The 17,156-nt window shown below is 37.7% G+C and overlaps 1 long non-coding RNA gene across 1 annotated transcript in view; it reads right to left on the bottom strand.

Annotated features, from left to right (window-relative positions):
- Nucleotides 1-17,156, bottom strand: part of LOC128851015 (uncharacterized) — a 102,755-nt gene that overhangs the window by 35,745 nt on the left and 49,854 nt on the right. Inside the window, exon 3 of the long non-coding RNA XR_008448304.1 lies at nt 7,119-7,238. This is a non-coding gene — a long non-coding RNA (uncharacterized LOC128851015). The remainder of the gene's footprint in view (nt 1-7,118; nt 7,239-17,156) is intronic.

Genomic DNA, 17,156 nt, shown 5'->3' with positions numbered 1-17,156 from the left:
AATCAAAAGGATGGCAAATAGTAGAGGTTTATCTAGAGAAAGTGAGCAACATTGACCATTCAGGTCAATAATTATCTTCTTTTCTACAAGGTTGACTACTTTCTTTATACATATTTTCCTTTAACTCTTTTTTTAATTTTTTCCTTTAATTTCCTTTTTTTTTGATATACTTATGAATGACATGAACAATAATATCACCCATAGGTCTGAATCAATTTAATTCTGATAGGAAGAGCTACTCAGCAATGACACTGTACCTTATAATGACATACATCCATCCTGCAACTAAAATGTGTGAGTAATGTAGGCATATTTTGGCCATCTGTAAAGTGCTGGTGTACAGCATGTAGAGGGACAATTTGGGGCATTACTTGAATTAAAAATATATTAGGAACAGTCTTTTACGGACAGTTTTGAAAATGTTAAAGGTTTTCCAGAACCCAAGTTAAGATTAGGTAGTTGAGCACAAAAAAGAAGGTATGCAAAGTTACCAGCCATTTCTAAAAATCTAGGCTTTAGCCACCTTCACATATCCAGTTAAACATGCATTTCGTTGCAAGGACTTTTTTTGTATTTTTTTTAAGTATCATTTCAAAATTTCTCATCAAATGGCAGTATCCTCTTTACATAGTATCACTTTACCTTCTCCCTCTCACATCATAACTGAAGTAAAATAACATCTATTTCCAGATGAAACAAGCTTTGAGTGATTTGAAGAATCGTGTAGAATCTTACTGTGTTTTGAGGCTCATTCAGAGCAAATAGATCTGTATGAAGAACTCTGGAGAAAAACTGTAGATCTAAATTGCACTATAGAAACTCAACCCTGTTTTGGGGACAGTTCAGAGCTTCAGTTTTAGGAGTGGGGAACTGACCCAGGAGGCAAACCAGGGACACCACAATGTCTCACTGGACTCAGGCTCTGTCCTTGCAAAGTGGCTGACCACTCTATGAACTAGAGTGTGAAGCTACAGACCTGCACTGTGAGCGGACTTACAGGAGCATGTGCTGAATTCAGAAGGGTAGATGTGTTACCAAGATCCCTGTGTTGTTCTCATGCTATTCAAAAACAGGAGGCTAAAACTTAGTTATATACTCACAAATTATATACATAGAGAGGCTAAACAGAAGTAGCTAAGTTCTCCTATGCAAGAAATCTTAAAAACTAGTTCATTTTAAAAGTTGAGTCATCTTGGAAATGAACTTCAGAAATTAGCTTCATGGTATATTTCTTATTGGGCTTACAGGAGCAGAAACTGGAAGACCTTGGATTACGTATGTGTGGTATTGAAACTATCAGCCTAAATCTATCTGCTTAATTCTGATTGAAGAATCTAATTCTGAAATCTAGTCTCAGAGACTAACAGACACTAAACTCCTTACACACAGTACTTTGCTCCCCAGTTCTCAGAAACAACCGTAGAAGCAAAATCTGAAAGAATAGGTTCTTTATTGGCATTAGTGTACGTATGTATTCCTCTAAGAAAAATTTCCCTATATATTCCCAAGAGGTTTTAGTTAAATATATATGGGAGAAAATTTTACACTAAAATATCCAAAGTCAACAAGATAACAGATTTGGCCAAATTAAAGATCATCGGTTCTTGAAATAGCAAATCGATCAAAATAACTGAGCTTTCTTAAACTCCAAAAAATGGTGTTACTACTCCTGTCCGACTAGGGTGCATTTCACAGCTGTCTCTCTTCTGTTGGTTTTGCAGTGTAATTACAAATTAAAGTACCATCCTACATTTGTTTCTGCTGTTCTCATCCTGTCAGATTTTTGTAGCCTAGTTCTCTATTAAAAGCAAGCATATGTGCATGAAAGCAGTTTTAAGTACTCGTCTTTTTTTTCTGCTGAATTAGTCTACAGGGGTTTCAATGAAACAATAACCTGCCTTCTTACAATGCACACTATGCCCAAAGAACATTGTCTCCCCTGTTACACAGCTCCTTCAACAGTTAGAGACAGCCTCCTATCCCATTAATTTCCTTCCAGGTAACCACTTGTGCTTGTGCAGATGTAGCACAGATGTGAGTCTTCAGCTGTTCAGATGTAACTTAGGAAGATGATATTTCTTTCTTTAGTGCACGTGGATGTGGGGAATGTCAATATTTTCCCACAGAATCACTGTTATGGCTTGTGCTTGCAATTTAATCCTACATTTATGCTATGTATCCACACATGAGCACTGAGTGCTAGACAGCATTTGAGGCTGTGAAGGGCTCAGTGCATCCCCTCCTGCTACAGCCTCAAGGTAGTTTTCTGGCTGCCAGTCAGTAAAGGACTAATCTCCAAAGAGCCATATGTCCAAGATGCAATCTTCCTAGTGAAGCTCTGGACCTGGAACCAGCCTCTTACCTACCAAGTTGAAGATTTCTTTCCAAGAAGTTCTTTGAGGAAAGGAGAGGAAAAGAATGCTTTCTCATTGGGTAAGAAATAGTTCTCTTTAATGATCATCAGTATGAGTCCAAATAATTAGAGGTTGTACAGGCGTTGTAGCACTGTGCCTTATCTACTACTCCTGAATAATACTTGCACCCATCCACTCTTAAGAAATTATATAGCTCAAAATTCTGATAAAACCTGCTAAGTGCTTTATGAGGCACTGGGATATTTTTAGTTTCATGTGATGAAGTATGTCCTGAAATAACCTAATGAGACATCAAATGAGTTAGTACAGTTGTAGCCCACAGGGATAGATGACTTTACAAATCTGGAAAATCATGGAAATTATTCAATCAATTCTGGCCTGCTTACTGAATAAATTAGGAAGCCAATCAGGGTGACCAGTAGGTATTTAATAACCTAATGCTTAGAAGCTTTTTGAAGGTGACAGGCTGTTTCTATTGAACAAATCATTTGAAGAGGGTGAAAAGATCTCTAATATAATCTAATTCGCTTTTTTTCCCCACAGAAGTGTCAGCAGTGCTACTACTTATGTGAAAACAGAGGAAGACAAAACAAGGTTCACTCTCCTACTTATACAGCTTTTTCCTTCTGAGCCAAATAGGAAGTGTTATTTAAAATTAACATGAAGAGAAACCTCCCGGACAGTCGCCAAACATCCTGTCTTCACATTGCTCTGAATCCTTGCCAGCTGGTTTGGAATTTAAACTCTGATCTCCTGCCTGATGTCACAATGAACGGCCACAAAATTGGCTGGCTGGCTCCAGTTAAAATCTTTCAAATCTTTTGCACTTTCCACAGACTGAAAATCTTCCTGAGTCCTCTGCAACCACTTAACCTTCACACCCAAGAATCTCCAAGCATTTTGATTGCTAAGCAGCACAACAACAAATGTGCTCTTTTTGTTTGACCTATATTACAATGCAAAGCTACTTGGTTCTTTAATTCATTGCCAAATAAAGCTGTTGTTATCTCTGGATGGATAAAGGGAACTAGGCCAAATGGTGATAAAGTCTCAGGGATGAAATGAGATTAAACCAGTTCTACCTCACCTTGCTATTTGCTAATTATATATGTGCTGGTCAGCAGAGCTTACTGTCTGTCTAATCGTTTGTCTAAAGGTCAGTTAAAAGGGGATAATGTTTGCAAATTAATATCCAGTGAAAATATTAATTGGCATAGGGGTTATGCCTGTCCTTTTCTCTCTTTTTGTCTTTTCAAGACATTTTCAGGGCATGATACATAATGTATAAAATTGCATTCTCCCTCTTGCTCTTCTTTTCCTTTAACATTCAAAACGACTTAGCAAACACAATCCTAATGCCGCCAGGTCAAAGAAATACCTCTTGTTTCTTTTTTAATTAACACTTGGCAATATTGTTAAGGAAAGCATTAGTCATGGAGCTGGAGTCACGTTAGCACCAGAAACATCTCCAGGGCATCAAACAATGCTGAGAAGCTTCCATGGAAGCATTTTTCAGAACAGTTGTTCACTTTGTGTCTTTATTGTCACTGCATAAACACAGATCCCCCTATAAAATGGCTGAGTTCTTTGTAATGGTAGGCAAGATTTTTAGCTTGTTGATCGAGAGAGATGGAGAGAGCTGAAGTTTAGTAACTCCTGGCCTGCCCTTTTTGAGAATACAGTCAAGAGAGATAGCTGCAGATGAAGGCAGAGGTGTAATCAGGAAACACGTTGCTATTTCTAGACTGTGCCAGCATTTCCTAGCGAATGAAGGGATACATTTCCTGGCTCCTTTTCCTTCTTGGCCCAAGCTTCTCTTTCATAGACATCAGGGTATGAAAGCAAATCAAGAGCAAGTGGCAAGAGGATCAGGTCCTCTCACTGTCACATCCAAGCAGCTCCTCGGGAGGAAGCATCTGCTGCTCAGCAGCTGAGAAGAGGATTTGCAGCTTCACAGATTCTCTGCTCTGAAATACCCGCCTTGCTGGCCTCTCTTCTCATTTCAAAGGAGGGAGTAAACCAAAAGTAGTAGGGAGGTATATATGAGAGAGGTATAGGAAAAAATGGAATAAAAACCCTTAAAATGGGCAAGTTCATGCACACTTTGTCTTTTGAACTTCAAACTGTTCACAGGTCAGGAGCAAGGAGTAAGGTATTTAGGTTCAAAATAAGAGCACACACAATCTGAAATATAGAAACCTGAATAAATGCCAGAGTTCCAGGCAGTGCAATTTCTTTGAGACAGGACACATATGGAATAAGTTGTCATCAAAGCAATGAGCATTAGCAGATGTCTAGACATCTTTATGAAAACAGAGGGACTGTCGGGTATAGCATGACACTGCAGGGAGGTGAGATTGCATTTAAAACTGGACAGTTTTTTTTCCAGAAGAATAGCTTCCTGCATCTTTGCAGGAATAGGCTGTCACTGTTCTGGAAATCTAACTGCTGTAACATTTACAAATGACTATTTTAAACTACTCCAAGATCGTTCACTCAGAACTGCTAATGCAGAACTTTGAATTCTTCTAGCAGACTCTTTTGTTCATATTCCTATCAGGAGAAGCTGTCAGAGCTTCCTGTTTCAACCCAAATATATTATCTGTCTACAGTGTCACTCATTTATTTCTGGATACCACACATTTTGTAGACAGGCATCCACCACCATTAGGTACTGACCAGAATGTGGACTATGCATCCCTGGTACTCTGTTGCAGTAACTGATCACCCTCACTGTTAACACACAGGCTTTAATTTCAAATTAAATTTGCCTGGCATCAGCTTCCAGCCTTCCACTACTAGAAAAAGGAGCTAGTTTTGCTTTTACCCAGTACGTTCATTTCCTGAGGATAACTTTATGCTGCAATCAAGCCACCAGCTGCAACCAATTGGCCGAGCAAGAGAAACCATATCCAGTTCTTCAATGTCACTGCACGTCCCACTGAGGGAAATATCCAAAATGCAAATTCCTTTGTAATTGCAACATGGGTACCTGTGCCCAAGCTGGCTAGCTCAGTATTCATAATGGTGTGTTCCATGGCACCAAGGCTTAATTTCTTTAAAGGAAGCTTGAGGCAGTGACATGAACTGCCAACTGAAGCGACTATAGCAGAAAGATGTCCTTACAAAGACTCAACATCATGACACCAGTTTTGAACTTACAGTAATACTGAGAGACCTGACAGAGGAAGTAAGCTTATCTACAAGCTACACTCTATGTAGGAGTTTGTAGAAAACGATGTTTCTACAGTTTTACAAATTTTTTCTATTTATTATCACGCTTCTTTTTGCTGGATAAAATTGTGTAAAAATATTAGTTCACTTTGAGTTTCACCTTTTATGTTTTACCCTCCACATGATATAAATGTGCATACACACAAATCAAAAGACAAATAATATTCCATCTTTTGCACTTTTCCTGGAAGTATCAGGTAAATTGAGGTTTTCTGGAAGCACAGAGTTATCTGAGTACTCAACAAAATCCTGTAAAACTCTTTAGTACAAATGATAAGTACTGTATGTAATAAAAATGTTGTTTGGTGAGACTTCATCAAAGACTGCTATTTTAACTGTAATGCTCTGCCAAAAGCAGTAGACTTAGCAGTTTTCTCAGCTATAAGGGCCTGATAAATCAAATGGTGTCTCTGTATTATGTTAGTGAATGCTCAAAATGTGAAAAAAAGGAATGAAAGAACATGAAGCAGTTTTACTACTATCGATATTTTTCTTAACACACAATAGGCCTAAATTTGTTCTCAGAATGTAAATATTAGACTTAGACTCTTTTTTAAGAACAATTCTTCTTCTGAAATCAAGGATTGGTATGCACCAATCTGGGGTAGAATATTTACTATGTCATTACAGGCGAAGATGTCAGGAGGTCTGCACGGATGAATAAGCCTTTCCTGGCAAAACTCAAAATCAACAGGATGTATACAGAAGGTGGGAACAGGTAATTTGGGATGAATAGCTGAGCACTCAGAGATGTTGTCAGGGAAAGCGAAGGTCCACCTGACACTAAATCTGGCAAGGGATGTCAAATGCAACAAGAAGAGTTTCTGTAAGAAAATAACTGGGGAAAAAAAAAAAAAAAAAAAAAGACTAGGAATAATGTGGTCTCACTGCTCAATGGGCCATGGGACCTGGAGACATGGAGACACCTGAGGTACTGAAAGTCTTCTTCACTTCAGTCTTTACTGTTAAGATCAGGAATCTCACATACCAGAGACTAGAATACAACCATTCAGCCAATTCCTTATCTGCTGAGTGATCCATCCATCATATCTGTGTCTCTGCAATTTAGAGGCAAGAATGTCATGAGGGACACGAGGATTAAAGAAGTGTCTTGAAGATCTGTTAATGAATGAACATCAATGGTAAATCACATTGTATTGAACGGGAGGAAGCAAATAATGCTACGGAAAGGAATCAATGTTAAGTCCTGCACTAGTTAACATCTTTGTTAATGACCAGGAAAAGAGATTAATGGCATGTTAATGAAACTTACAAGCTCACAAATGAATGTCTCTTCAGGTGTTTCAGAGATACATATACATATACATATACATATGGGATGGGAAGTATAAGTTATAAAGACAAAAAGCAGTTAAGAGAATTATGCTTCATCACAGATATAAAATGTGTGAGTTTGTACATGTACACACATATATATTACGTATATACACAAAATAAGATAGGAATGTGAAGGAGTAATAGTGAAAAGAATAAGGGAAAGTAAATTACCTCAGGTTTGAGAGAGAGCAGCATGGAAACCCATAGAGTTTCAGGCTTCTAACCATATCTTGAGGGTTCTTAATACTTGGGCACCTCAAAATCTCCACACTATTCAACCATGTGATGTCTCTGCAAAAAAAAATAATTTTTTTCAAGACAAATATTTGAAGACATTATTATTTATATTAGTAACTAGATTAGTAACTAGAACAAATAGAGGACTTTCCTAGTACTATCACAAAATCATAGAATGTTTTGGGGTGGAAGAGACCTCAAAGACCATCTATTTCCAACTCCCTTGCCAAAGGCAGAGACACCTTCCACCAGAAAAGGTTGCTCAAAGCCTCATCCAGTCTGAACTTGAACACTTCCACGGATGCAGCAACTACAACTTCTCTGAGCAACCTGTTCCAGTGCCTCACCAGCCTGAAGATGAAGTTTTTCTCCCTTATATCTAATCTAAATCTACCTTCTTTCAATTTAAAGATGTTCCCTCTTGTCCTGCCACTACATGTCCTTGTAGGAAGTCACTCTCCATCTTTCTTTTTTCCCCTTTTGATACTGGAAGGCTGCTATAAGGTCTCTCATTTTAGTCTGGTCACCAGGGCCAAATCCAGATCAGATTCACACTTTATTTTCTAGTAATGTTAATCTATTGCTGATAGTGGAAGCATAGCCTTATATAGTTTTCTAGTATGTGTACAGTGATGCCATTAGTGGCTCTCTCTGGATTCAGATTCTGGAAGATTAATGATCTTTTCCTCTTTTCTTCCTTCAGGAAGGAAGTTCACATCTGTGATGGATTTTCACAGAGAACAGAAATTATGTGATCTTAAAGGATTTTTCCCCTTTATGCCTATTAAGCTTGTTTCACATTCTTGGCTGTTTCCTCTTATCTGTCTAATTAGTTCTATATACATTCCATAAAACCCAGGTTTTCTGCTGACAGTTTTTAGATGTATCCATAGATGAAGTCAATTGTAATCTGAGATCCAAAATGTTGTAACTTTTGGTATTGATGGGCTTACTTGTTCCGGCTTTTATATTTTGAAGAAAACTACTCATTTCACTGTAATTATTGACAGAAGACTTGGGGGAAAAAAAGAGAACCAACCTAAGAGCCTATAGATATTTCTAGTACAAGACCCTTCCTGTGCAAGAGAAAAGGTCCCTCCAATCTCAACTGTTCTGTGGAGATTGGTGTTAACCCTCTCTTCATCATAGCTGATGTTGCAAAGTTCAAAGTCACAACACATTTGTCTATCTTTGATAACAGGAAACCATTATTCAGGTCAGATTCAGTGTCAAAGAGAGGTCAGAACTTTGTTAAACTGTGAAATATTGATTCAGGATTTAGCTGAGATGCCATGCACTACATTATTGTAATTTCTGCTGTCCTGTATAAGTCTAGGTCTTTGACTCCGAACAATTCTTATGTCATGTAGTTTTAAGAACTCCACCAGTACTCTTCCACCTATGGCTGAATTGAATACTGTTTATTTAAGAGGCTGGAGGAGGTCTTGGACTCACATTAAACATTTGCCAGACTGTTTGCCAGGAACTCTTCAAGACAAGCAATTGCATCCCCCATGCAAGGTGATTCAGGGTTATTCAGTCCTCATAACTTTAGGTATATAATTTACTTGTCTCTCAAAGTTAAATTCTTGCTCTAAATAATCTCTTGGAGGAGTCTGTCTTTTTTGCAATAATTATATAGGAAGCTTAAGGTGACTGGCCTCTTTTCTTAGTCATACTTAAACGACTAAAGTTGAATGCTGTGAAGGTCCCTTTCTTGTGTTTGTCTTTTCCGAAGTATGTGGTCCAACTACTTGGGGTTATTATGAAAGGATATTTCTTTAAAAGAATTGTTATAGGTACCTACAGAAAGAAGAAGCATTCAGGACTGTGGTTTCTGGGTAGAATGAGGCACTATTTCTTGAAATGAATATCAGTGCTAGAGAGGAACACTGTTTCAGATATGCACTATGCTTCATGCTTCCACTTGAGTGACAACCTATCCACATGCACACATCCAACAGGTAATTCATTGTGATAAACTGCATGCCTAGACCAAGGTCCAAGAGACCAGGGGACCAAGGTCGAAGAGAGATATTCATTAAGTTCCTGAACCTTGTAGCAGAAACCTTTTAAATGGATCATGTTTGTGTTATTCACAGCACTGTGTTATAGAGATCTCAGTGCTGGTGCCAGAAATAGGGCAATACCTTTGCATCTGATTGAAAATCAGAATCTCACCTTAATTTCTAAAACCATGTGAACACTGAACTATTAGATTCACACAGATGTAGTGAGGCTGCAATCATTCTGATATACATAACATGCTCACTGAGTGTGGCCTTGAACATTCTGGAGAAGAACCAATCAAATAAGTATCCATCCTAGCACAGTGCGGTGGTGGTGTCTAGTTTCTAATTCACCTATGTCTAATGACATAGGTGAATTAGAAATATAGAAACATACTTAATTAGTCTGAATACAATTCTTATCCTGAGCTAGGACCCAAACATGGAGCTCTGCGTGTTGCTGTGGAGAGGCATCCATAGCCCCATGGGATACTTAGTGGTCCCTGCCCTGCCCAGCAATGAACAGTGCTGCTCTGCCTTAAGTACCTTGTTTTCACTTAGCCCTAAAGGATTTGCCTAAAAATACAGGTGATAGTTCTGTTTTGTCAAAGAAATAAACACAAATCTTTTGAGGCTCAGGCTAGCATTTGAACCACAGTGCCATCTTTTTCTGACAAACATCACTGCACTTAGATCAATGAGTTAACAATACTTTGATATACAACTGTTTAGAGCACACATCTGAACCAATACAATTGGTTCTGGCTCTCCAGTGGTGAGGGATGTTGACAAATAGGAAGAAAACTGAAAGAAATTTACACAAGTGATGAAAAAGTTACATGGGGAAAGACTGAAAGAGCTAAATAATATATTTAACATGCTTAAATCACTGTCACTGTTTCCTATCAGAGTTTGAAATAATTTCTTGAGAGACAAATTGGGGAAGTCCTCTCTCTTATCTTTAAATCTCGATTGGACAAATTGCCAGAATATTTAAAATACCATACTGATAAAGGCTTGGACTAGATAAATCTTGATCTTCTTTTGAATGTTATTATCTGCAGATAAGCGAGAGTTTTCCGTATTCCTGTCGGTAGTAACTGAAAAATTTGTGACTCTGGAGCAGAACACAAAAATTATCAGTACCTAGGATGTAGCTAGAGATGTCTTAATAAACTTTCCTGTCCCATTAAAAAGTTGTTCATCACGTGGGAGGAGTTTAATCCCTGTAGGTACCTACCAATCCTGTAAATGAAACTGACCAACCTGCCAGAAGGCGCCACAAACTAGATTCAGTTCTTTCCTGCTTCCATATTTTTGATGCTGCCTACACCAGTGAAAGGGGTTGTTCCTTCTTCTCTATCTGTCTGGCAGAAAAAAAAAAAATGCACTCTCTTTCCAGATCAGGATCTTGGTCTTTTGTTTTTCTTCATCTGTCTCAATTCTCCTAAGGTGGTGCATTAACAGGAAGATCTTCTTCTGTAGAAGAGTCAGAAAATTTATGAAGTCTTTTCCACACAAACAGCATCCCAGAAAGCAAAATTTGAGAAGAAAAAGCAAATAAAAAATTATAAATGCAAATTCTGAAATATGTGGACTCCCATTATGATCATAGAATCATAGAATATCTTGATTTGGAAGGGACCCAAGAAGATCTTTGAGTCCAACTCCTTATTCCATACAGGGAAACCTAAATGTTAAACCATATATCTACGAGCATTGTACAAACTTGTCTTGAACACCAATAGGCCATGAAATCTTCCCTTGGGAGATTATTCCAATGACTGTCCACCCTCTCAATGAAGAACTTTTCCCTAATATCCAACCAGCTTTCCATAATGCAGCTTTTTAAGCCATTCCCTTGCATTCTATCAACAGACACCAGAGATAAAAAGATCAGCACCTCCTTCTTTTTCTCCCCCTCATTAGGAAGATGTAGACAGCAATAAGGATACCCTTCATTTTTCTAAACTGAGACATTCCTCATAAGTCTCATCCTCTATTTTTTTCACCATCTTTGTTGCCCTCCTTTGGCCGCGTTCTAAAACTTCAATACACTTTTTGTATTATGAAACCCAAAACTGCATGCAGTGTTTGAATGTAGGCTTCACCAATGCTGAGTATCATGGGACAAACACTTTCCAGTGGTTACCTCTATTGTACTTAATGCACCAACTCCCTGTTGGTTGCCAGGGCATATTGTTGGCTCATATCAAGTTTACCATCAATCAAAACTCCCACATCCTTTTCTGCAGAGCTGAACTCCATCCCCTTGCTCCCCATTCCATAACTACATCCAGGATTATACTGTCCGACGTGCAGAATCCAGAATGTGTTCTTGCTAAATTCCATATGACTGGTGATTGTCCAGCACCTTGATCTCTCAAGATGTCTCTGTAAGGCCTCTCTGCCCTGAAGGGAATCAACAGCTCCTCCTATATTTGTATTGTCAACAAACTTACTCTTGTGTCCAGGTCATTGACAAAAATATTGAAGAGAACTAAAGGGCCCGAAAACTGATCCCTGTGGAATCCCACTAATGACTGACTACCAGCCAGATGCTACGCCATTTACTTTAAACTCCTTGAGCCCAACCTTTCAGCCAATCGTTTACGCATTGTAACACGCACATGTCTAGCTGTATAATGGACATTTTGACCAGGACGATACTGTGAGAAACAGTGTCAAAAAACTTCGCTAAAATCCAAAAAAATGCACACCCACTGCCTTCCCTCCATCCATTAGTGGGTGATTTTGTCATGAAAGGATACTCAGTAAGGCATGACTTTCACTTCATGAACCCACATAGGCTTTGCCCTATGACTGTATTGTCTTTCAAGTATTTCTGAATAATTCCCAGAACAGTTTTATCTGCAATGTTACCAGGCACTGGACTAACACTCACAGGCCTATAATTACTAGAGCCTTGTTTCTTGCCTTTCTTGAAACCTGTAACATTTGCTAGCTTCCAGTTTACTGGGACTTTTCCATATTCCCAATATCATTGTTGAGTAACTGACAGAGGTCTTGCAATAATACCATCCAGCTCTCTCAGAATCCCATCAGGACCCATAGACTGGTCTCAAATGCTTACACTAGGCCTTTCCACCTGAAGAGCTTTGCAAATTTTCTTAATATTGCTAGTCATCAAAGCATTTCTTAAATAAATTTGTTGCTTTTAAAAATAATTAATGATGCTTAGTTTTAGGATGTATGTTATAGATTTTCAGGAATATAAAAAGAAACTCAGAGATTCAGTGTTTGTCAGATTGGGATATTCAAAGCCAGTATTATAAAGCTTTGTTTTTATTCCACAGCTATACATTGGTGTCAAATGTACCTACCTGGATATGTTAAAAGATCAGATTGATTATACAGGCAAGTATCTTGCTGTGCTTTCATTGTTGAAATCTTTGTAACGACGGTGACAAAATTAAAATTCTTCTTCATCACCACATAAAAGAGGTAAATCACCTGGGATAATAAGCTGTAGCTTATTACTCATCATAAGTAATAACTGAAATGTTTTCTTACTTCATTTCAGGGTGTATAGTGGGAAAATAAGAATGCTTATGACAAGTTTAACTGTAGAGTGAAGCAAAAGTATCATGAGGTAAACAGTCACATAAACTGGTCTTACATGTAACTGCTAAATTACCTTTTGTGGGTAAGGATTCTACTAATTGTTTTCCCGGATAAGTGACTTGATAATTACAGCAGTTGTTATTTGTTTTGCAATTGTTTTCAGAGGTCTTGCCCACATCAAGTTGCCATAATCCTGGCTTCTTTATCACGATCAACACGATGCATGCTTCTTTTTTGTTGCATTCTTCTCAGTACAGATTTAATTTGACCGTCATTCTACTATCTTCAGGGAGCTTCTTAAATAAATATGCAGTTTGTTAACAATAGATTTTAAATAATTATTTTTATTTAGTGATCACCAGCATGCCCAAGGCTGCAGAGGTAACACTGAGATAATGAAGTACATCTTTGATCACTGACTTTACCATTCTGCCTTGAGAAACATTCTATGCTAGAAGACACTCAGTTATTTGTCTTGGCGGAACTTATACTTCGCAACAGATTTTTTTGTGGAGAGCAATGTTCTAAGTAGAATAAGGAATAATGAATTTATATATGTCTTTTTCCCTTTCGACTCATTCCCTTATCACCAACAACATATGAAAGATTGTGGCTAAAAACTACAGTAACTTATAGTGGATCCTAGTACAGGCTGAAGTGACAGGAGGAAAGGACTTTTGCCAGATAGTACCTAGACTTATATACACATATCTTCCTCATACAATGAGGATAAGATTGTAAGATGATCGGAGGGCTGGAGCACCTTCTCTACAAAGACAGGCCAAGAGAGTTGGGGTTGTTCAGCCTGGAGAAGAGAAGGCTCAGAAGAGATCTTATAGTGACCTTCCAGTACTTGAAAAGCCTACAGGAAAGCTGGAGAGGTGCTGTTCATAAAGGCTTGTGGGGATAGGGCCAGGGGGAATGGGTATAAACTGGAGACAGGCAGATTTAGACTGGACATTAGGGGGAATTTCTTCACCATGAGAGTGGTGAGACAGTGGCACAGATTGCCCAGGGAAGCTGTGGCTGCCCCATCCCTGGAGGTGTTCAAGGCCAGGCTTTATGGGGCTTGAGCAGCCTGATCTAGTGGGATGTCCCTGCCCATGGCAGGGGAGTTGAAACTAGATGATCTTTAAGGTCCCTTCGAACACTAACTATATTATGATACTATGATACTATGATATCTTTAAGATTCATGATTGGGTTAAGGTTTGTTTTATCTGCAAAACCTCTCCAGACCATTCTGCCAGGAAAAGTCAGGAAATCTCCCTGTTTTCTCTGATGAGACACTTGCAGAGCTCTCTATCAGCCTCATCTTTTTAATCTACAGTTTAGTCTTTATGAAAGACTTTTGAGCAGTTACTTTAAGAAAACAAGGGCCTAAGTTTCCATATAAGAATAGTAACTTAATTTCCATACTTTTAAACTAAGTACTTAATTTTGAAAGTTTAACATGTGTTTATAACAAATGTTTTTGTTAATTAAGTTAAATTAATTTAACAAATGGAATATATAAATGGGATTTCATTGTCAGGTTCAGGTCACGTAAATTATTTTGTTTTGTGTTTTTCCAGAAGATGTGAAAATATTTCTGTTTTGGTTCCACATGAATTCTTTCCTCATCCAGTTTCTAATTTTAGCCTAACAGAAAATGATATTATTTTCCCATTATTATGTCTGTCTTGTCTGCAATGTTTAATAATGTTATGTGTCTAAAGAGAAAGTCTATTGTAGCATAAATAAAATCCACTAGTGTGTATTAATAAATATAAGCAGACAATGAAATCGGTGAATTTCCTATTATTTTTAGTGATGTAGATTAAAATCCTAAAAGAAATGCAAGATGCACAAAAGTATTTGTGTCTCACAATTCAGCAGTCTCTAAAAACAGAGGATCCATAAGATTCTGGAGGTCACTGAACACATTAATAGGTCTAAGATGCTTAGGGGCTCTGGAGACCTTGAAAGTTAGATACAAGCTTTGGGAATTTCTTGGCAGTGCTTGGTTTGCTTAAAAAGTCTGAGGGATTTTTTCAGATACTGTCAGAGGAGACCACGCCCAGATTCCTGACTGAGGATTTTCTCAAATCTTTTTTCCTAATTTTATCTCAGGGCAGAAGCAGAAAAAGAAAAAAAGGTAGATGGAGATGGATTATCTGCTTCATTAAAATGAACAGACATCACAGATATTTCTTATGTTTGTACATTTAATAATAATAAATAAAACTTCTAAGGATTATCAAAGGACTACATTGGTGTTGCAGTATCAAACTAACTGGGTTTACTAAATTAAATGAGACCTCAACATAACTCAAATTTTATCAATTTTTTCCTGCTTCAGCTATAAATAATTTTCTGACTGGCACAAATTTTCTGTTTTCCATTGGTTCTGGTGTGAATGCCAGTATATAACATCTTTCCTCTGCTGTTAAAGGTCCATAATCTTTGAACAACTCAGCTTGAGTTCATACTATCACATCTGCTTATACTCGTTTGCCCATACTGATCCATTTGAACTTATTATCATAATAACTAGGCATTTCAGATGTGCTTTAATATTTATATTGCTGGCTAGACAGTTGCTTGTATGTACTGGTATAATACTACCTTAATATTATCATGAGCATTCAGAGTAGAAGACAACTTGTTTAGAAAAGGAAGCTATGCCCTATGTCCTAAGAAGATGCAGCTTATGCAAATATCCTTTGTAAGCAAATATCTGTCTGCCTCTCTTCTACCCACAACAAAAAAAAAAAAAAAAAGAAAAAAATTCAAACAAAATAAACCCTTTAAATAATGACTGACTTAAACCTGACAGAGTGGTAGGAATCTTGAAGACAACTGTGTGCTTTCAACTGTTGAGAAAACAGCTGAATAAAGGAACTACAGTCTGTAGATTTCTTCCTACAGAGGGAAAGGTTAAGCTTTTCATTTGTTATATGCAACTGAATATGAACATGGGAGAGAGACTCAGATTTTTTCCATCCACAGGAAAAGATCTCCCGTCAGATCACTGCCAAGACAGAAATCAGTCAGAAACTAAGCTTTATCCATTTTGGTGTACTTGACATATTGCTTTTACAGCTTTAACTCCTACAGCAAGACAAACCTCATTTCTTTTTCTTTTCTTTTGAAGTTTTTATGGTTGGATGAGGACTTCCAATCTGAGATAAATTAATGCCCATGTTATTTATCTCAGTTTCAGCATTACAACAGTCTCTGCTGCTTTCGGACCTAGCTCTTCATGGCAGTACTCTGTGCCAAAGAACCATGCCAGGTCTTTTTCTACTACCTCAAACATCTTTACATGGTTCTATATTGTGTATGCATTCAGGTGTTTATCCAAACCAGTTGCTTCATATCAGTATGTTTTCCTCAGAAAACTTCCATTGGGGTAGTTACATGCAAGACAATCCCTCAGCATAGATCTTCACTGTGTTGGGATTGAAGAAGTGAATCAAAAGGACAAAATATTCAGATTGTCCACCAATCTCATCCTGAAATGGTTGCACTGGAAGCAGAAAAAATATTTTCTTTTTCCCTCTGCCCTACTAGTAGGTATTTGGAAATTCCTTTAAGAGTTTGAAATAAGTTCCTGTCATGCTGGAAGTTTGAATTAGAAAATTAAATGTGGTTCATTAATGATATTTGCAGCCCATGTTGTGTTAATTAAAACCAACTTTTTTTTTCCATTCGTATTTGCATACTGTTGTTCTGCAGCTATGCATTTGGAAGGATAATACTGCCTTGAGATGCCAGTATTTTGGCATCACTCTGTGCTAATGAATGGAATGAGATAGTATATTCTTAAACCGTACTGGAGTTTCTTGTTCTTCTGTTTCAAATATTTCACAACTAATCAACTATGAAATAACAACTGCTTCACAGTCTCCGTTAAAGAACTATCCGTTTCCATAGTGACAAACAAAATCTACTTTGTAAATTCATTCTCATATTAAAAAATGAAGTCCTTGTAGTCTGTGCAGGTCACAAATTAGTTGCAACTGAGAGAAAATACACTGAGACACATTTAGAGGAGAAAATAAAATAGCAGTAGAAGGCCTAGGGGCATAGCAGCCATGGAAGTGCCTCTGAGTCTCTAGATCAGTGTGATTTTTCTGTTGTACAGCAAGGCCAAGATTAAGGCAAGCTTGAAATAAAAGAAGTAACTGCACCTATATAAGGACAGTAAGACTTGAAGTATCCATATTGATATGAGTGCCTCAAGATTTAAGAGATTTCAGATCAAAAAGAATTCAGAGATGAGAAAACTCCAGATGAATTATGAACAGAACTGACTTGTGAATGCAGCTTTAGAGTCTGATCCTTTTGGTTTTCCAAATCACAACAGAAGTGAAACATAACTGTTAACTTATGT

This window comes from Cuculus canorus, chromosome 1 (genome assembly GCF_017976375.1).
Source record: "Cuculus canorus isolate bCucCan1 chromosome 1, bCucCan1.pri, whole genome shotgun sequence".
NCBI lineage: Eukaryota > Metazoa > Chordata > Aves > Cuculiformes > Cuculidae > Cuculus > Cuculus canorus.
Note: the sequence above shows the minus strand (reverse complement) of the source record. Positions and strands in the feature narration are given on the sequence as shown.